Here is a 22114-nt window from a genome sequence, read left to right as displayed (position 1 = left end):
TGGGTTTCCAGTATGTTTAATTTTAAAAAGCTTGAGAGGACATTCTGAAGTATAGACCTACTACGTTTAACTGTGTCTTTATTGAGTTGAAGAATTAAACATAAAATTAGATTAAGTTCTCTAGATTTGGTATAAGTAAGATAATCCCCTTCTGTCATCTAAATATCCTACTTATGTTAGTGCAACAAGTTTGTGGATAATTAAAAAGTTCTTACAGTATGGTTTTTCATTACAAATTTTAAAAATTAATTCTCCGTGATTCTATTTTTCTCCTGTTGATTTTGATTTTTACCAAAATTCAAGATTTGACTTTCTCCCCTGATTGAATATCTTGCTCTTGATTCCTGGAAATGGAGTGGAGATGAGTCAGAATCCTCAAATGGCCCTCCCACACAGGTTATGTTTACCCTAGATTTGATAATCACACATTTTAGTTTTACATCAAAACTGCTAATATTCTTGTTTAGGTCAGAGTAAAGGAGAGAATACATGAAAATATGCACATTGTCTGATCACTACTTCCAGCACCCCCTGGGCCCTAAAACAACCTAGAAAGTTCCTCTTCAGGATTTAAGCAGTTTATTTACAGAGATAAATGGAAAGTTTCAATGCACATTTATTTGATTACGGTCAGAAATTCTTGTAGAGGTTAGCTAAGGCTTTTATTCTACAAGTATAGATGAAAGGAATCCATATAAAAATGCTCAGAAAAAAATATCCTGATATAAAATTATCTCAAAATGAAAATGATGATATTAAATAATTTCTGGCATGATAGATTGAAATTAGAAGACTAGACCATACTTGTTTCCCACTGAGGTCACTGGAAATGCTAGCGTAGGGAAAAGGAAATGCAAAGAACACTTTTTGACTCCTGGGATTGAAACCACCTAAAAGATTAGAGATAAATCCCTTTATTTTGCAAATGGGAGAAGTGAAGCAGTGACTTGCCAAAGAATTCATATCTAGATAGTGGCAGACTTAATATTAGGATCTGAATCTTCTGACGCCTAATCAATATTTTTTTCACTGTACTAGATGGTCAGGCAAATTCTAATGAGGTTTATGATAGCAAGTAATCTCAGCAATAAATTTATAACCAAGCTTCTATTTGCTGATCTTTGATGGTGCCCTAATAGATAAAACAGCTTTATTCATTTATAATCCAATTTCATTTAAATTTGTCTTAGAGAAACTCAGAATCAGAGTATAAAATCTTGCCTATTATTTCCTTTTCAAATTCTGTAACAAGAAGCCATGATTAGTATAAGAGCAATCCCCTTAATCTTTCACCTGAATAAAATGCAAACATCTACCTTCCTGACTTGCTTTATAAGCCATTGCAATTACAGATTGTTTTTCGAAAAACTTTGCAATGAGATTAACAAGTATCTTTGTGTGAGAACACGTGTATTGTATAGCATTGAAATATAAATCAATTATTTTCGACCTAACACTAGCCAGAAGCTGTACTGCTAATTAACAAGCTGAACTCCAGGATCCCTTTGCTACTACTCATTACAGAGTTCATCACAAATGTTAAAAAATCTCAGGCTAAGCAAACTCTAGAGCATTGCTATTTAGAGAAGAAGGCAGATATCCATCTGGTTGGTATTATTAAGAATGCAAGCAGGAAAGGAAAGAAGAAAATGTTCCTGTGGAGATAAATTGTCACATAGATTCACAGAAGGAGCTGCATTGACATTTAGCAGAAGGATATCTGAGTGTCATAAAATAAGCCAGTGCAATAAGCTAGTGGTCAGAGCAGCTCTGAATCCCAAATGCACAATAGAGTGGTGCAACTATGAATGCAGCTACATACATAGCTTAGCACAAGTGAAGGCAGAAGAGAAGAGAAGGACAAATGAAAGTCTACAGTCTTCTTCTAATGTCTTGAACAACACTTACTAATGTGTCAAATTTGAACTACTCATCTTCATTTCTTCAGAGAAGATTATATAGCCATTTTGTTGTAAACAGAGAGCAATGTTGAAAAATAAACATATGAGCAAACAAGCAAATTCATAATCTATAAAGGTAAGGTAGGCATTCTGAAAAGGAGGCATTCCATCTTCTTAGTTTAAGTTTGTTGGACAGCTGAGAAATTTCTTGGGTAGCTGAGACTAGGGCTGTTCTTAAGGCTATGTATGTGTTTATAAATTCAGTGAAGGCCATATAGGGAAAGATCACCTTACTTCAGGTTAGGATTCTCTGTAATACACATAGGACCTGGAAAAGTAAGGATACTAGTTCAGTTCACCTGGAAGTTTGGGAGGGCAGTTTCTGGTCTCTTCTTGTTTTCTTCAGTTCCACTTTCTCATAGCTTTACCCATAAATCTAATCCCAATGTAGTTACCGAATGTTACCTCATTTTAAACATCATTTTATAGACTGCACTATGTAGAGGAAGTTTAAAGAGGAAGTATACTTTGAAAGGTGCTTTAAAATGGGTAGCATTCAATAAGATAGGAGGAGCAGGGAGCATGGCATGTGAGTAAAGAGAAAAACATCTGAGGAAAGGAACATCATTGAAAGGCCTGACCTAAGAGGCTTACAAATTAAATTTATATAGATAGATTCTAGGTCCAGCAACATGGTAGATGGCCATGCCATTTTCTTATATTTGAGAAAATTGGGTAATAACTGGTTGAGCAGAATTAAGAATTCGCCTGCTATTTGTTAAGTTTAAAATCCATGATAGTTAAGGGATTGGTCAACTAAGGTGTCCTAGATTGAATTATATACTCCGACATTGTGGCAGTGGTAAGGTGCATTTACTGTAATTACCCAAACAAAGCACTGGGGAGGATTATGGATTTGTTAAATGCACTCCTACTCCTACTTGGCAATCTAATACAACATGTTACCGTCAAGCAAAGTAATTATTTAATACGTTAACAAATCTAAAGTGCCTCAAAGAGAAAATGCTATTGAACACTGCAATTATCCTAAACATGAACACAATGTTATTATATGTTGAGTATTTGTAAATGTGAGTCTATTATGTCCACTGTAAATAATCAGAGATTGATACAATAAACATATCTGAATCACCATGTGATGTGTATGATTGCACTATTATGAACTCAGTATATTATGTGAAATGAAAATGTATTATGTGAAATATAAATATGGGTAAAATTGCATATATAAGACCATTTTTCTTTGCAGCTGAACAAATGTAGGTTAAGACTATAAAATGTGAATATCACCCACACACACACACACAAACATTATATTAAGTGAAGGAGACCAGACACAGAGTACTATATAGTGTATGATTCCATTTAGATAAAATGTAAATATAAATCTATTTATAAAGATGAAATTAAATTTGTGGTTATATAGGACTAGGGAAGGAATGCTAATGGGTGCAGAGTCCTTTTTTTTTTTGGAGTAATGAAATTGTACTAAAATTTTTGAGATGATGAATGTACAATATTGTGCGTATATTAAAAACCTTTGATTTACAGTTTGTTTAGATCATATAGTATGTGAATATATCTCAATAAAACTGCCTAATAAATTTTTAAAAATAGGTTCTGTTTTGTTTTTTTCTCTCTCTGTCTTTGTATTTCCTTAATAGCACATATGATATAACAACTTGCTCATAATTTTAATTATTTTATTTAGTTTTGTTTGTATGTTTTTCTCACTGAAGTACATACTCTGTGAGGTAAAAAAACTGTCTAGCTTTTCATTGTTGTAAATGTCTGGCTCATAGTTACATAATTGGGAACTATTTTTGGAATGAATATATAGTGAAAACATTTAAGCACTACTTAGTAAAATGTATATATGTTATCCATTCATGTAGGGCTAATTGGTTTTTGTGATATAATAACAAGACTTTTGTGTGTCAATGTTTTCAGTCAAGATCTTGAAACTCAAACAGAGAAATTCATAGCATCTCCCCCTCTTCAAAATAGTGCCTGAGTGAGGTTTATTAATCTATGTGCATAATGGCCCTTCATTAGCAAATAGTAGGTACTCAATAAGTATTTGTTTAATCAATTAAGGAAAATAATTCACAGAGAAGATCCTTCATGTTCCCTTTTCTCCAACTACACTGTTTGTTGTTTTCAGAATCCATCTGGCTCCCAGAATGCAGAAGCTTTATTCCTGGCAGACCTCCAGTCAATTCTGTCAGCTTCAAATTTGGACTTGAAAGGATTCACGTTTTGGCATATAGTTGTGTTGGTTAGGGCCAACATTAAGGTTGGCCCATACCAGTTAAGGATAATGAATTAAAGGCAAAAAAATTAAAATTAAATGCAAGGGAATCCAGGAAGACGGTGGCTTGATTAACTCTGTCCAAATTACCTCATCTACTAAAGCTCCCAGCTCTATCAGTCAAGCTGTTACTGACTGCTATCAGCAGACAGGCAAGGCCAAAGGAATGCAATTCAGGTCCCATCTCCATGGAATTCTGGCCAAGAGATGGTAATCTTTCCTTAGATGGTCAGACAAGAGCTCTTTCAGGACAAGAGTTGGGCCCTTAGAAACTTACGGAGCTTGACTCCCCCACCCAGTGAAAGGTGATATTTCTTCCCTTACTGCTACTTGACCTCCCTGGTTCTTAAAATGTCAAGAAGGGACAGAAAAATTGCCTTGAACAAATTGGAATAGTATCAAGAGACCAAGGAGTAGAGCGGATTCTACCTGGAAGTTCTTGGGGGGGTGGGGGGCTGTGGGCTCTTCCTGCTACAGGGTTAGTTCACAAGTACAGAGAATCCAACCACCAGAGGACTGCTGACATGTTCTGCTCCTGAAGCTGAACCACCATTAGCAGACAAAGCTAAACAATGACATGCCAAAGGGAGGCAGGCCCAGGAGAAAAATAATAACCCAGAACTAGCTCTTTTTTGGAGGAAAAGGACAAAACCTGAAAAGAACTAGAACATTTAAGAAGATTCAAGGACAGCACGAAATATAGAATGTTTGGAACTAGAAAACATGCTTTTTCAATTAAAAAAACAAAGGTTTAATTGATTGAAAGAGAGTATTATATTGTTAAATTTCAAGTTGATGACCTGATAAATGAAGATATAAAAGTAGGGGAGGACGAATTTGGAAGACTGAATATCAGAATAATAGAGGTTCCAAAAAAAATGAAAAGATGGAGTAGAGACAATAATTAAACTAATAGGAAAAAAAAAAAATGTCCCTGAACTATAGAAGAATTTGAGACTGCAAAAAGTCCCAATGAGTTGTGGGCAGGACTGATGAAAAATGGCACACCAAGTCATATCCTGGGAAAAAGAAGGAGAAAAATCTTATAAACTCCCAAGCCAAAACAATGGTAACTTACAATGAGTGCAGGAGGTTGAGGAAACAGACTACCATTGGGCTTTCACTACAACATAGAAACTTAGAAGACGGTGAAATAATATGTGTAAACCACACAGGAAATAAGGAATTTAAACCAATAAATATATATCCATTCAAGATGAATTTGCCTGTTAGGTTAATATGAATATGCAAAACTGCAGTTAAGCTGTATATGTAACCCACATAAGCTCTCTGAGAAAAATTTCAGAAAAATATTGTATCCAGACAATAAACAAATCAGAACGGAATTCTCAAAAAAAGGAAAGATGAAGAGGGAAAAATAAGTGTAATAGAAGATAGAAAGACTATAAATAAATGCAGAGATAGATATAGATAAATGGATAGAGAGATAGATATAGATGCATACAATTCAAAATCTGTGAATGTGATTTATAGGTACTAAGTAAGGATTCTTGAAATAGCAAAGCTATATTACAGAGAAAGGTAAATAATAATTTGGAATAAAAAGTTCTGAAGTACCTTAGCAAAATCTATTGGTAGGATCAGGGAGAAGAGGGAAGAGGTGAAAATATTCTAAATACCTTATATTATTTCATTTGATGAAAAGAAGCAGTAGAGAAATATGATCTATGAGCAGGGGGAAAGGGTACTGATTTCTTATACTATGAAACCATCTGCTTAATTGTGAGAGCTGGGCAAAAGAAAGCAACCAAAAATACAATGGATAAGCACAGTAAAACTTCCAAAATGACAAGGGGGATCTCGGGAAAGAGTAACAATTTGATCAAGTCAACAAAAGTTGGCAAAAAGAAAAAAGAGTAAGAAGCAAGGAAAATGAATAATAAACATAAAAGATAAGTGAGAAATAAAAACACTTGTATTTAATTTTAATAAAATTAAATACAGACAAAATCTCCCATTGTAGATACTTTCATATTGGTATACAAAACATAATCATATGTCATTTACAAGAAATATATTCAAAACAAAAAATAACATTGTATAAAAGGGTTCAATAAATTGAAATTCAATCAAGCCAAAAAGCAGGGCAGCAGGTCAAGATTTAAACTTTAAAACAGTTCAATAGGATAAAGAAAAACTTGGAAGAGCATAGAGCTTCGAGAGAGCATGGACAGTTTCATAAAAAATACAAGTAATTCAGGTTCTTTGGTGCCGTGTGGAATGGGATCAAAAGTAAAAACATTAGCAACAAGTGTGACTATCTCTCATCAGCCTTTCTTAGGCTGACAGGATTCAGCTGTGTGAGTTACTATCCACGGGCTCAGAGCCACACTAGCAAAATTATTAGCTTCCAAGTCTAAATCATGTTTTATATAGCAACATAGTATTGAATGGTGAAAACCTCACAAAAAAGACAATTCTGAGATTTTTACTATGCCAAATTGTAATTTTTTCAGGCTTCTAGGTTCAAACTCTGTTCATTTTTTACATAACCACATTAACATGAGATAAAGTATTAACTGATTTACATTCTAATGTACTTTTGGCAGAAGATACTAATCATATTTTAAATAACAAAAAAATGCTAAGTATAGAATACTGGAGATTATCAAAAGGCAAAGAGCTTCAGCAATGTTAATTCAGTTATGTTAAACATTCTGGAAATTTTGTCTCTCTTTTAAGTACCATTCATTACTTATGTTGACAAGTTATTGCAAAAATGTTAGAGATTTGGAAATGTGGAGACAAACTTCAAAATAAAAAAACATGCAGATGCAGAGGCATATTAACTTTTCTTATATTTTAAGAAAAAAATGTTATCTTGAAAAATGAAAGAGAACTTTAAAATTAAGAATAATACATTTAAAGGAATTCTCATTCTTAATAGAACAACCAAACAGAATTTGTAATTTCCCCAAACAAAAGTTTAAACAAAAAATTTGTAACAGATGCCAGTAAGATTTATTTTCCTCAACAGTCATTAATCCCCAAATTCAAAACTTGACATTTTAACAGGAAGTGTTTACTTTCCTCAGTATCACCTGTTTCTTGGATATTGAACAGACCTTTAAATTGCAATTATAATTAATTTAGACTACACTGATTAATTTAGGCTAAAATTTATTAGTTTTCCTCTTGTTAAATATCAGAATTTGTTGCCCTGGCATTCTTATTAGCTTTGTCCCATTCTGGTTTTTGTAGCTGGATTTTTTGTTTATTTCTTCAGAAAACTTTCATTAAGGAGTCACCACATAACTATTTTGTCTCTGATTAAAAAAAAGAATATATGTATGATTGGAGACTTTCTCCTCCTTTTCTTTTTCATTATTGAATCAATGCCCCCGCCATAGGGAATTCTTTCTCCATTTAAAAGTAAAATAAAATGATATGGAGAACATAAAAGTTGTTGGTCTCCAAATGATAATGTTTATTCTGAGAGGAAAGCATTTTAGGTTAATTAGGTCTTTTCAGATAATATGCTTGTTTGTTTTCTTATTAAAAACCATACACAATAATTATAGAACACATAAAAACTAATAAGAGAAAAGATGCAAAATATGCAACTAAATCTCATCACATAGACATAACCACTATTAATATTTTGTCAAATACAATCAATGGTTTATACATTTGTAATATAGGGAGGAAGAGAAGAAAGTAAGAATGGAGAAGAGTAAATAGTTGTTTAAACATTTTAAAATTTTTTACATAATGTATTATAAAGCTAATTCTACAGCAGTTTAATTATTGCATTGTATAAAATCTTGTGACTGGATTATGACCTACTTAATATTCTTCTGTTAAGCATTTAAGTTGTTTATAAAAACCTCTCATTATAAAAAATGTTGTCATGGGTACCCTCATATATGTATGTAATTTCAAATAGTGCAATCATTTTCTTAGGATATGTCCTAAAAGTAGAATATCTGGTTAATACTATGCATATATTTGACTTATGGAAGGCTTTTTTAAATTCATCTACATTCTCCCCAGTCAAGTTTCACACTTTCAATACTCTTCACCAGTGTTTGCCTGTTAAAATAGTTTGCAATTTGACAAATGAAAATTATCTCAAAATAATTAAGAATTACATACCTCACAGATATTTTTGAGAGGTCAAATCATTACTCATACTTTTAAAAAGAGGATGCTAAGGCTTTGAAAGATTCTGTAACCTACCTAAAAGTATGCAGAGGATAAATGGGAGATTTGAATTTTACACCCAGGCAGATTTACATGAGGCACTAAACTATTCTTCTTTTTTTGATGTACTGCTCCCTTCAATGCTTCCCTGATTTTTAAAAATCAATGTTATTGATATATTTTAATAAAGCATACAGTCCATCCAAATTGTACAGTCGATTGTATTTGGAATAATCACATAGTTGTGCATATATCATTATTAGATTATTTTCATTATTCCAATAATAATGAAAAACAAACAAACAAAAAACAGTCAAAAAAACCACATTACCCCTTAATAAGCACCTATCAATCACTCTTTGATTCTCCTGCCATTCATAGCTGCTATTCTACATATTGTATAACTCCTTCTATAGAAAATGAAATACAAATAAATTAGAGAATGAAAGAATAGCAGCTTTGATTTTTTTAAACACATTTTTTGTTTGTAAAGGAGCTTTAGATTACATAAATGTTACATAAAAAATATAGGGATTCCCACATACCCCACCTCCTTCCCCTCCCACACTTTCCCCTATTTACAATATCTTTCATTACCTTAGTACATTTGTTACAATTGATAAACATGTATTGAAGCATTGCATCACTACTAACCATTGTCTCTATTTTACATTATGTTTTATACTTTGCACTCCACAATTTTATAGGTTTTGATAAAATGTATAATGACTGGTATCTGTCATTGTAATGGCTTGCAGAATGATTCCAATTTCTCAAAAATGCCCTTGTTACACCTATTGTTCCATCTCCCTCCTCTCAGAGCCTCTGGTAAGTACTCTTTTCATATCAATATTAAAAGTTTTTCCACTATTAGAAAAATAAGTCTACTTTAGTCCATATTTACATTCCAATCTTATGCTTATTTATTCCTCTATCTTGAGGATTTGGGGATAGTAAGGCCCACTTTGCTTCCAATTGAAGGGAGTTTAGATCCCATCGGGCAGATGGATGGAACTGTCTTGCATGCAGGTAAGCTAACTCTCTGCCTCTTGGGTTGGGTGTTGTCCAGCATCATCCTTTTGTCCTGGGTGAGTCCTATGAACTGGAGAGTAGATGTTGGCTGCAACTCTGCTGAGATTCAAGACTCACCTGGCATATGGAACAGCTGGGAGATTTAAGTCTCTGGAACATAAATTTAATGGGTATAATGCTAATTATAGGTTCAAATAAATGGGACAGAAGAACCATGTATAAGAAAATTATAAATGAGTCTAACTCTGATACTTTGGGGGAAGTGGTTGAACATATATTTCAAAGTAAGACCCACTGATCGGGTGCTGATTTCCTGGGGCTGTCTGCCCTGCCTGTAGTGTTAGATGTCTCTAGGAACCCCTATTTGAGGCACTGATTACTGTGGAAGACAGTGAGATCCTGCTGAAATGGGGATAAGCATAACCTCTGGGATGACCTCCCAATTCACTTTAAAATCTCTTATCCATAAAAGCTCATTTGCATATAATATTTCCCACTCTTGGTCTAGGTCTTTCTCCAAGTGCATTGTTAGTTGGCACTTGGTAATAAGCCCTTCGTGCCAAGGAGGCTCAGCCCTGGGAGTGATGTTCCATGGCAGGGGAAAGGCAGTGAATTTATATGCTGATTTGGCTTAGAGAGAGGCCACAGGGAGGCCTTCAGAAGGTAACTCTTGGGCAATATATATTACTAAGCCAGGTTCAATTTCACGAGAACAAGGTTCATAAGTACAAGCATCAATATCAAGGGCCTGATGCATTGGTCTGTCCTCCTTTGCTAGGCACTGCCCATGTACTCTAGAGATTCTCACCACTTTGTGAGAGAATGTAGCAGGACTCACCAAGATGGGAATTTAATATTCCATTGGCTATTCTGTGGGTCTCCACCCCCCAGAACAATACCCCATGACCACTTGAGCACACTCACACTCCAGAGAGGCATGTCCCAGGTGTAACCACACACACACATCCCCCCACCACTGACATCCTGAACTAGTGTTCCTCCCCTATCACAGTTACAACCCCTCTGCAACCCAAAACCTCCTCAAAAAAAAAAAAAAAGAAAAAATAATAATCAAATAAAATAAACAAAAACAAAGAATTTAAAAAATTTTTTTGCATTGTGCCTTTCATCACCATAAGCTCTCTTATCTTTCATGTGCACTGACAATTTCTTCTATGTGTTTACCCAATGTCTTTTTTCTTTCATTTTATTTCCTGAGACACTTTAGGTTATAGAAGAGTCACATAGAAAACACAGGGGATTCCCATACACTCCACTACCTCCCCACCACGTCTTCCCTTACCAATAAAATCCTACATGATATGATACACTTGTAATTCTTGATGAACAAATATCAAAGCATTGCTACTAACCATGGTCCATAGTTTACATTAAGGTTTACCTTTTGTACCTTATACTTTTAAAGGTTCTGACAAAATGTATAATGGGCTATATCCGTCATTGTGAGATCACACAAAACAACTCCAATGCCCCAAAGATGCCCCATGTTCCATCCATTCCTCTCTCTCCCTCCCTGCAGAACCTATGGCAACCATTAAGCTTCAATTTCTGAAGAATAAAGTTCATAGTTACATGCATTAATACTGAGGGCTTAACATACTGGTCTGTTTTCTTTTATTAGGCACTGCCCATGTACTCAAGATGTTCTTGCTCCTCTATTTGAAAATAAGCAGGACTCCCCATGATAGGAGTTTAATATTTTCTTGTTTATTGTAGGGTTCTCTACCCACTGAGATAGCACCCTATGCCAAGAAGAACACATTCAAATTCCAAAGAAACATGTTTCAGGTGCACCCTTTCGAAACCACATATCTCCTCACCACCAAAGACCTGCACCAGTGATGCTCCACAGCAATATTTGGGGAAAAAACAAAAAACCAAAAAAAACCATTCTTACCATTGTATTCCAACAAAGACCTAAAAATCCCCAGAGTTCACCTTCCTTCTACCAGTCCTCCCCCCAGTTCCATAGATAATCCATCCCAACTCCGAATTCTGCTCACCTTCACATTACAGCACTGTCAACCCCTCTCACATCCCTGCACCACTATTATGCCTATCCACTGCCAAACCACCCCCCTTCCATTTTGTGATAGGTTTTGCCCATAGTGAGCATCAGCTCATCACACTCTATTCCCTTTCTGTCTCGTGATTTTTATTAAAAGTATTTTTCTATGTATTCCTAGGATATTTATATAGACCTGCTCTTCATATAGTTGGTCCATTTTTAACATGATTCTTTTTCTTTATTTTTGATTTCTAAGAGCACTTTATAACCTAAGGTAAAAATTATTGTCTGTACATATGATGACACTATATTTCCTCGGTTATTCCATTTGTTTTTTAGTGTTGTGCATCATGTACTTAGCATACAGATGTTTTCTCTAAAATCTATCAGTCATTGTCTTCAGGGTTTTGTCTTTGTCAGATAAGGAAAGAGACATTTTTATTATTGAGGGATTCAAGCAGATTCCTGATAAAGTAGAGTTCATTTGCATCTTTTTGTACAGCTCAGGATTAAAATTTTAAGATACCTTGTAAACAGAAATCTTAAAATTCAAGTGTTAAACAACAAATAAAATTTGTTTAAGAAAGCCTCAATGTTTTATATCAGGAGGAATTTGCATTTATAGTGCTCAGCCAATCACCAAGATATAATCAACTCACAGCATCAACAGGAAGTAACTAGCAAGCAACTTGCCCTGAATCTATTTATTTCCTTGCCTCTTCTCCATTCCAGGATGCTTCCAGTTCCCATGGTCAAGCTATCTCTTGCTATCACTAATTCTCCAAGTAAGACCTTCTCCTTAGGGATCTTAGATATTTGGTAAGATCATGGTGCAGAGTAAAGAAAAATGGCACATTATTACTTTGCAGGAAAAAAGGGAGAGCATTCAGTGACTATGAAGACTATGGATCAAGATCATAGGGTTGGAAAGGAAACATATTTATCAGCATATAAGTAGTCATTAAAACCATGAGGATAATGAAGACATCCAGAGAGACTCCACACAATGAAAGAAGAAAAGGTCCAAAGATCAAATACTATGGAGTCTTAGTGTTTATGGACAGGGAGACAAATGGGACACCATAGAGGATGCATGAAAAATGCAGGAAAAGAAATAGCCAATAATTCTGTCAGAGCACCAAAGACTTGTGAGCACAGATGATTGCTTGTATTTCCAAACTTTACAAATTGCTCACTTTATTCACTATGAGCCAGGCTGGTTGGTTTTCCTTCAGTTTCTTGAGCACAATGCTTTTTTTCTTGTAGATGCTGTTCCCTGGACCTAAAATATTCTTTATTTATATTCCACACACAGCTCCTTTTAATTTTTTCAGTTTGAAAAAAAAATCATACCCACAGAGAGGACTTCAATGACAAACCAATATACAGTAGACCACTCTCCTCTCAAAGCATCCTTCCTAATATTTATTATATTTATTATAATGTTAATGACATATTTATTTGTTTATTATTTGTTTTCTTTACCAAATTATAAAGTCGGTGATGGCAGACATCATAGTGCACGTATCTTCAACAGATATTTGTTGTATGAATGAGAAGTGGGATGTATATAACTATACAGCAATACAAGAGAGGTAGAATTGAGATGTTGATAGCTAAGATTCTGTGTTTTCCCGTTGAATTAAAAATAAAATCAAATTACTGGAAGTGATTCACATGCTATGACTTAAAATACTTGAAAATGGTGGGTTAATTTTGAAACAGATACTGATTTTGCTAGAGACTCTGAAGAATGTTTTGTTAGGGAATTTTGTCAGGCATCATATTTGTTAGGGATCTTACTTAGAGCTCTGTTAGGGGTCCTAGTAAGGATATTCCATAGGTTTTTCAGAGAAGCTAAGATCTGAAGAATGAACAATATATACCAGTTGAAGGTGGGGTGGGGTGATGGTTTGCAAAACATAGGACTGACTTATAGGTCTGAACAGCAATCTGAGAATTTCTTGGAAATGCCCACAGCAGTTTTTGCCTCCTGATAAGACAACTGCCCTGCTTTTTCATTTTAATTGTTATTGTATCTGTTTGTTTTTTTGTGTATTATCTAAGATCTAGAGTCAGTCCTGAGAAGAAACAATTCAAAATGGGTTGCATGTCTCTCTACATTGCTTTAATTTTTTAAAAAACAAATATATGGAAATCCTAAGTTTAAATCAACAATTTGCTAACCTATCTCATCCATCTCCAGCAACAACCCCTTTTTAGTCCGTCTGATGATTACCCAATACTATAATCACAGGATTTGACCTTTATTCACTGATCTATCAACTTTAGAAGTTATCTCTTGACTTCTGTCTACTTATCCATCTCTTCTAATAAAATTCTATCACTATTCTAAGTTTCTCTACTGACCTCTGCCACCACAAATAAAAGATTTAAATTCCATTCCTTGCCCCATTAACCATAGACAGGGTCTCTTTTGATCCCCAACTTTATAAAAGGAGAATATTTGTACCTGCAACATTCCTTCTGCAGATCAATCTCCATCCGCTGTACTTTTACAATCTGTCCAGTAATCATAATATAGGCTTCCTTACCTTGTCAATATCTCGACCTTATTTTAAATTGATGTAATGAGGATATATTTTATAATAGCTCATTATCTATTTTGCCCTTTCACTAATGTAGTTTTCATTCCTGTAGCCCTTCCACCATGTGAAGGAAAGGAAGGCAAATTTCACTTAAAAAAGAAGAAATGACAGCTGGGAAGGTCCTATCAAGAACGAAAGAGAAGTATAAATCTCTTCCAGATGAGGGGCAAAAGAGAATCATTGAAGTCATAAATCAGATATGTCTGAATTATCACTTTTTACCCCACTTATATTTCTCCTGATGTGAAAACCCAGGTCAAAAGGGATTAAAAACAAGAGATTTGATGGAAAATATTTTTTGTCTCATGAAATGTATATTGACAACAATGTTTTCTTTTTCTTTCATTTGTCTACCCCCATAAATATTTCTCCCACTTTCAGAAATGTAACTGTACAGAGTTTTAAGCCCCTTAGAGGAACTCTACATTCTGCATGGTGCTACTGAGACAATTTAGTAGACGTGATGAATAGAGTGTCTAAGTAGGAATCCCAAAGGGAGCCCCATAAAACATTGTCCTCATTTTGCTTAGAGTCTCAATTTGGAAAGGTATTATTTCTCCTTATTAAATGTGTACTGGAAGCTTATATTAGGTAGCACACAGTGCTAAGTGATGAGATGAGAGATGAACAACAAAAATATATTATCAGAGAGAGAATGAAATAGAGCAAATGAAGACGTAGAAAACACTAATGATATGTTTTATAAGTTCAACTGAAAATTTTGAATTAAAATTAACAAATTAAACAGAAATTAAACAGAGTAAATTAAGTAAACAAAGTAAATTAAGTAAAATTAAACAAAGTAAAATTACTTTCTTTGTCAGTGCTCATTGACTGCCAATTATTAAATAATCAGTTCCCAGACAATTCGATAAACATTAGTAAGCATAAAGAAAATCAATTTTGCAAGACACACTTTTTGAATGTAATGTATTAAAATTTAGAAATTGATGATAGAAATTTATGTTTTTAGTGCTACTTGCTAAGGAGAAAAATCATACTCCCTTACATTACTCTATGGTGTATGAAGAGATCAAAAAGGATATTTACAATCATGGTTTTGTGAAGATGATTTTTTAAACACTAATTATTATTGTTTATGAGATATAGTCAAAGGAAATCCATAGTTTTAAATATTTTAACTATAAAAGAAGAAAAGATATATTAACTAAACAACCTAAATTAGAAAAAAAATTTAAAAACAAAAATAAAAGTAGAAATAATTAGGAGATAAAAACAGAAATCAACAAATTAGAAGAATTTTTTACACCTGTGAATCAATAATTAATTCCAAGACCAGAGTCTAAAAAAACTACAGAAATTACCAATTTTCAGCAAATTTAATCAAGAACTTTATGTAGTAAACACAGACAAAATTTAGAATATGTGAAGGACTGTCATACAGACAAGGTGGATGTTTTATAAAGTATGACAATATGATAAATATCTATATTAATGAATTTGAAAAACCTCTATGAAATGGATAAATACCTGGTAAAATATTTCTACCTGACTATAGAAAACAACAACAACAACAACAACAACAGAAACCACAAATAGTTTTGGAGGAATAAATATATAAAAGCTGTAAATGGCTTTTATTGATCTACCTCCAAGCACAGTATCTGACCTGAACTGATTTATTGGAATAATCTCTAAGAATTTAATTACAAATAGTTCTTTTACTAGCGATACTGCTTTAAAGCCTGGAAAAAGCCATGTTTTCGAACCTCAACTTCAACCCAAAACCATATAACACAATTTCAATTATTTTAGGTTGAACTATTTGAAATTGCCAGTATTCACATATCTTGCCCTTTGAGGTCAGCAAATTAATGATTCAACATAATTAAATATAAAATAAAATTAATTTAAAAGGTAGCAAATAAATCCAGCAGATATTCAAAGAATAATACCATGTCTATAAATTATTTCAAAGGTAACATGGAACTTTGGATAAAGTGATAAAATGAAAGAAAAAAAATTTTCCTTAAGACAAAAAACTTAAACACAAAGGAATCATGTTCGCAAAATATATAAGAATATTTTTGCTAAATTTGGAAATAAGAAAAACATGTCTACTATGAGACCTATTCTTTGAAATTGTTCTTCAATTACTAGCCAGTGGAAGGAGAAACAATACCAGAAAAGAGCCATAATATTTTTAAAGGAGAGAACAAATATTTCATTATTTTAGGTTATTAAATGGCTAATCTAGAAAATGGAATAAAATACATATATTTAAAAAAAGACTTCAATAAGTTGGATGAATCCTGTTCTCCATAATATATAAGAATAACTATCTTAATGGATCTCTTATATTTTTTCCATACCAACTTAGAAGATGTAATACCATCTCATTCATATTTTATAAATGCAATACTAAAAGTTAACTTAAAAAATATGCATTAGTTACAGATGAAATCTATAAAACATATTACTACAGGAATGAAGAAGAGAAATACTGTTGGGTTATTGGCAAACTCTCCAGAATTAGATTCACTTAAAAGACAGGCAGACAATATGGAAGTAAGTGGACATGTAGCAATGAAGCAGGACAAGTACTAGCACAGACATTTTGGCCTTTAAATTATAATAATGACTTTTTGTCCTCAAAATAATATAATAATAGGTTAAGAATTATGATTACTAACAACAGAGAACATCTTTTACTTTTTAAATTAGGAATTGTATAATAAACAATTCTTTTATGTTCTAGTTAAGGATTCATTAGGTCTCACATATGATTTACTTTTAAAACATTTCATTAGCACTTAAAAATAATTTAGATTCTATCTTTTCAGGGCATACTGTTTAGTATGATTAGGGCCATCCTAGTTAGTTATGCTATTAGCTTCTTCTAGATAAGAGGTTCTTAACTAGCATTCCATAGACCCATAGTTTGTGGAAAGATTTTGGGGGATCTGTGAACTTGAATTGAAAAAAATCGACTGACAATGTTTATTTTCTATAACCTCTAACTGAAATCTAGCATTTCCTTCACTTATGCATGTATAATAGTATTCATTCTACCGGACTGGCAAAGGGGTCCTTGGAACAAAAAAGGTTAAGAACCCCTGTTTTAGACCCTCGTCTACTTTTTGTCCATTTAAAATGACAACCTCTGAATGAATTGAAATAAAGTCTCTGTCTCCTTATGTGCTTCCATTTTTTTCATGGTCTTTTTTTTTAGCTTTAGTTTAACAAGTGTTGACACTATCATAACTTATTAGATCACTGTCTTTTACACATATTATTATTTTGAGTGGCCTTTTAAGTTGCCTACTTCCTGAATTTAACCTTGTCTGATATAATTTTTCAACTTTTCCTTTATTTTCTGTTACACTTACCTAGTAATTTTTGCCCATAGTTTTATGTTCATATTTTAAATAAATTTTAGATATATCTTGAATATATTATAGAATTTAATTTTGTTTTGAAAACCATTATCTTTTTTTACAAATCAATTTTATTGATATGTATTAATAAAGCATAAATCCATCCGAAGTGTACAATCATTGGTATTCATATAATCACATAGTTGTGCATTCATCCCGTCAATCATTTTAGATCATTTTCATTATTCCAGTAATAGTAATAACAATAATAATAATAAAATAATACAAAATCCAACCAAACAGACAAAGAAAACTCATCACCTCTCAATCTCTCTATGCTTCCCTGCTATGCATAGCTGTTTCCTTCTCTCTAGTTTATTTGTATTCATATTTTGTAAAAAGTCGTATATATACAATAACACCCATATTCGTAGTTTACATGAGGTTTCACTATGTTATACAGTGCCTTGTTACATTTTTTAGCTTTCCTTTCAGTAATATAGACTTTCCCTTTCAACCACTGTATACCCACATAATTGCTCTGCTAGTCACGAACACCAGGATGTCTGTCATTTCCATTCATTTTCAAAGATTTACAAAAGCCTTTTAACCAATTCTGAACAGATTAACCATCAGCTTTCCATTCTCCAATCTCACTATATTTTCTGGTGACCTATATTCTAATTATTAATTCCATGAGTTTACATAATATATTTACATCATAATAATGCTATCATATAGTATTAGTCCTTTTGTGTATGGTTTACTTCACTCAATATAATGTTCTCCAGGTTTCATCCATGTTGTCACATGCTTCACGACTTCATTTTTTCTTACCACTGCATAATATTCCATCGTGTGTATACACCACAATTTATTTATCCATTCATCAGCTGATGGATATCTGGGTTGTTTCAAACTTTGGGCAATCATGAACAATGCCACTATAAACATTGATGTGTAAATATCTATTCAGGCCACTGCTCTCAATTCTTTTGGGGATAAACTTAGCAATGGTATTGCCAGTACCATGGCAAGTCTTTATTCAACTTCCTTAGGAAATGCCAAACAGTCCTCCACAGTGGCTGTATCATTATATATTCCCAACAACAGTGAAAAATCATTCCTAACCCTCCACATCCTCTCCAACATTTACAGTTTTCTGTCTTTTTAATAGTGGCCAGTCTAAAGGTATGAAATTATATCTCATTGTACTTTTTATTTGTATTTTCCTAACAGCTAGTGATGTTGAACTTTTTTTTTATGTGATTCTTCACCGTTTGTGTTTCTTCTGTTGATAATTGTCTGTTCAAGTCGTTCGTCCATTTTTTAATCAGGTAATTTCTCTTTTTATTGTTGAGTTGTATGATCTCTTTATTTATGATGGATATTAAACCCCTGTCAGATATGTGATTGACAAATATTTTCTCCCAATGAGGCCAGTGCTTTTTCACCCTTTTGACCCTTTTGACAGTCTTTCGATGTGCAAGTGTTTAATTTTGAGGAGGTTCCATTTATCTATTTTTTCTTTTGTTGTTCATGCTTTGGGTACAAGATTTAAGAAACTACCAACTACTACAAGATTTTGAAAATGTTTTCCTACATTTCCTTATGAGTATTATGGATGTTGCTTTTATATTTGGGTCCTCGATACATTTTGAATTAATTTTTGTATAAGTTGTGAGAAAGTGGGCTTCTGTCTTTCTTTTGATTATAGATATCCAGTTCTCCCAGCACCATTTGTTGAAGAGACTGTGCAGTCCAGCTGGATGGGTTAACAGTTTTGTCAAAAATCACTTGACTGTAGATTGAGGGTCTAATTCTAAGTTCTCAATTCAGTTCCATTTCTGCAAAAAGGGCTGTTGGGATTTTTATTGGGATTGTGTTGAATCTGTAAATCAGTTTGGGTAGAAATGACATTTAATGATATTTAGTCTTCCAATCCATAGACATGGAATGTCCTTCCATTTATTTAAGTCTTCTTCAGTTTCTTTCAGCAATGTTTTGTAGTTTCCTGAATACAGGACCTTTAAGTCCTTGGTTAAGCTTATTCCTGAATATCTGATTGTTCTAGTCACTATTATAAATGGATTTTTTTTCTCATTTCCTCCTCAGATTGCACATTAATAGTGCATAGAAACGCTATTGATTTTTGCATAGTAATCTTGTATCCTGCAACTTTGCTGAACTAGTCTATTAATTCTAATAGCTTTGTTGTGTGTTTTTTAGGATGTTCTAGACATAAGATCATATCAGCAAATTGTGAAAGTTTTACTAATTCCTTTCCTATTTGGGTGCCTTTTATTTTTTCATCTAGCTTAATTGCTCTAGCTAGACCTCTAACACAATACTGAATAGCAGTGGTGACAGTGAACAACCTTGTCTTGTTCCTGATGTCGGCAGGAAAGTTTTTTGTCTTTCACCATTGAGTACAAGGCTAGCTTTAGCTTTTTTCCTACTCACTTTACTATATTGAGAAAGTTTCCTTCTAATCCTATCTTTTGGAATGTTTTTATCAAGAAAGGTGATATATTTTGTCAATTCTGATCCATCAAGAGGATCATGTGATTTTTCTTCTCCAATTTATCACTGTGGTTTATTAACACTAATTGATTTTCTTGTGTTGAACCAACCTTGCACATCTGGAATAAAACCCACATGATCATGGTGCATAATTCTTTTAATGTGCTTTTGGATTTGTTTGCAAGTATTTTGATGAGGATTTTGGAATTAATATTCATTAAGAATATTGGTTTGTAATTTTATGTTTTCCTAGTATCTTTATTTGTTTTTGGTATTAGGGTGTTGTTGGCTTCATACAATGAGTAGGTAGCATTCTTTGCTGTCCAATTTTTTGTAAGCTTGAGCAAAATTGGTGTGAGGTCATCTTGGATGATTGTTAGAATTCACCTGTGAAGCCATCTGGTCCCAGGCTTTTCATCTTTGGGAGGTTTTTGATGACTGTTTCAATCTCTTCAAATATGATGGGTTTGTTGAGTTCTTCTATTTTTTCTAGGGTCAGTGTAGATGGCTTTTGTGTTTCTAGGAATATATCCATCTCATCTACATTGTCTAGTTTATTGGCATACAGTTATTCACAGTATCCTCTTATGATCTCTCATTTCTGCGGGGTCAGGGTTAATATCTCCCCTCTCATTTCTGATTTTAATTATTTGTGTCTTTTCATTTTTTTCTTTGTCAGTCTAGCTAAGGGCTTTCAATTTTGTTGATATTCTCAAAGAGCCAACTTTTGATTTTGTTGACTCTATTATGTCTTCATTCTTGATTTCATTGATTTCTGCTCTTAAATTTACTATTTCTTTTCTCCAGCTTGGTTTGGGATTAGTTTGCTGTTCTTTTTCTAATTCCTACAGGTGTGCAGTTACTTCTTCAATTTTAGCTCATTCTTCTATTGTTATGTAAGCATTGAGGGGTATAAATTTCCCTCTCAGCACTGTCTTTGCAATATTCCAAACGTTTTGATATGTTGTGACCTCATTTTCACTTATCTCAAGATACATGCTGAAGTCTCTTGCAATTTCTTCTCGGACCCACTGATTGTTTAATAATGTGTTGTTTAATCTCCATATATTTATGAATTTTCCCTTTTCCATCCTTATTGATTAACAGCTTCTTTCTATTATAAGCAGGGAAAGTGTTTTGTATAATTTCAATCTTTTTAAATTTACTGAGACTTGTCTTGTGACCCAACGAATGGTCTATTTCAGAAAAGGATCTATGAGCACTTGAAAAGAATATATATCCTGCCCCTTCAGGGTGCAGTGCTCTATAGATGTCGGTTAGGTCTAGTTCAATTATCAAATTATTTAATGTCTCTGTTTCCTAATTTATCCTCCACCCAGATATTCTATCCAGTACTGAAAGTGGTATATCGAAGTCTTCAACTACTACAGTAAAGTCATCTATTTCTCCCTTCAGTTTTGCCAGTGTACGCCTCAAATCTTCAGGCACTCAGGTTATGTGCATAAATACAGAGTATAGTTATTTCTTCTTGGTGAGTTGTCACTTTTATTAATATATGATGACATTCTTCATCTCTTTCAACAGTTTTGCATTTAAAATCTATTTAGCCCGATATTAGTATTATTACTCCAGCACTTTGTTTGGTTACTATTTGCACGGAATATCATTTTCCAAGCTTTCATTTTTAACTTGGTTTTCTCTTTACATATGAGGTGGGTCTCTTGTAGACAACATATAGACAGCTCATATTTTTTTGTCCATTCTATCAGTATATATCTTTTGATTGGGCAGTTCAAACTTTTAGCATTCAATGTTATTACTGTAAGGACATTACTTCTTTTATCAACTTTGTCCTTTGGCTTTCTGTTGTCCAATTGAACTAGTGTTATTCTGTATACCTTTAATTTACCATTCCTAAAAGTCTTCAATTTTACACTTTTCTTCAAATCCATCACTCTTGTTTTTTCCTTTAGGCAACAGCTCCCTCTTTAGTATCTCCTGTATTTCTGGTCTTTTGGTAACCTGTTCTATCAGGTTTTGTTTGTCTGTGAAGACTTTGAACTCATCTTCATTTTTCAAGGACAGTTTTGGCAAATACTGAAATCATGCCTGGCAGTATTTTTTCTTGCAGTTCTTTAAATACATTACAAAATTTTCTTCTCTCCTCCATGGTTTGGGATGAAGCTGCAGTGTTTAATCTTATCCGGGTTACCTTGTATGTGATG

This window comes from Dasypus novemcinctus, chromosome 11 (assembly GCF_030445035.2).
Source record: "Dasypus novemcinctus isolate mDasNov1 chromosome 11, mDasNov1.1.hap2, whole genome shotgun sequence".
Classification (NCBI taxonomy): Eukaryota; Metazoa; Chordata; class Mammalia; order Cingulata; family Dasypodidae; genus Dasypus; species Dasypus novemcinctus.
The sequence above is the reverse complement of the archived record's forward strand: the minus strand, read 5'-3'. Positions refer to the sequence as shown.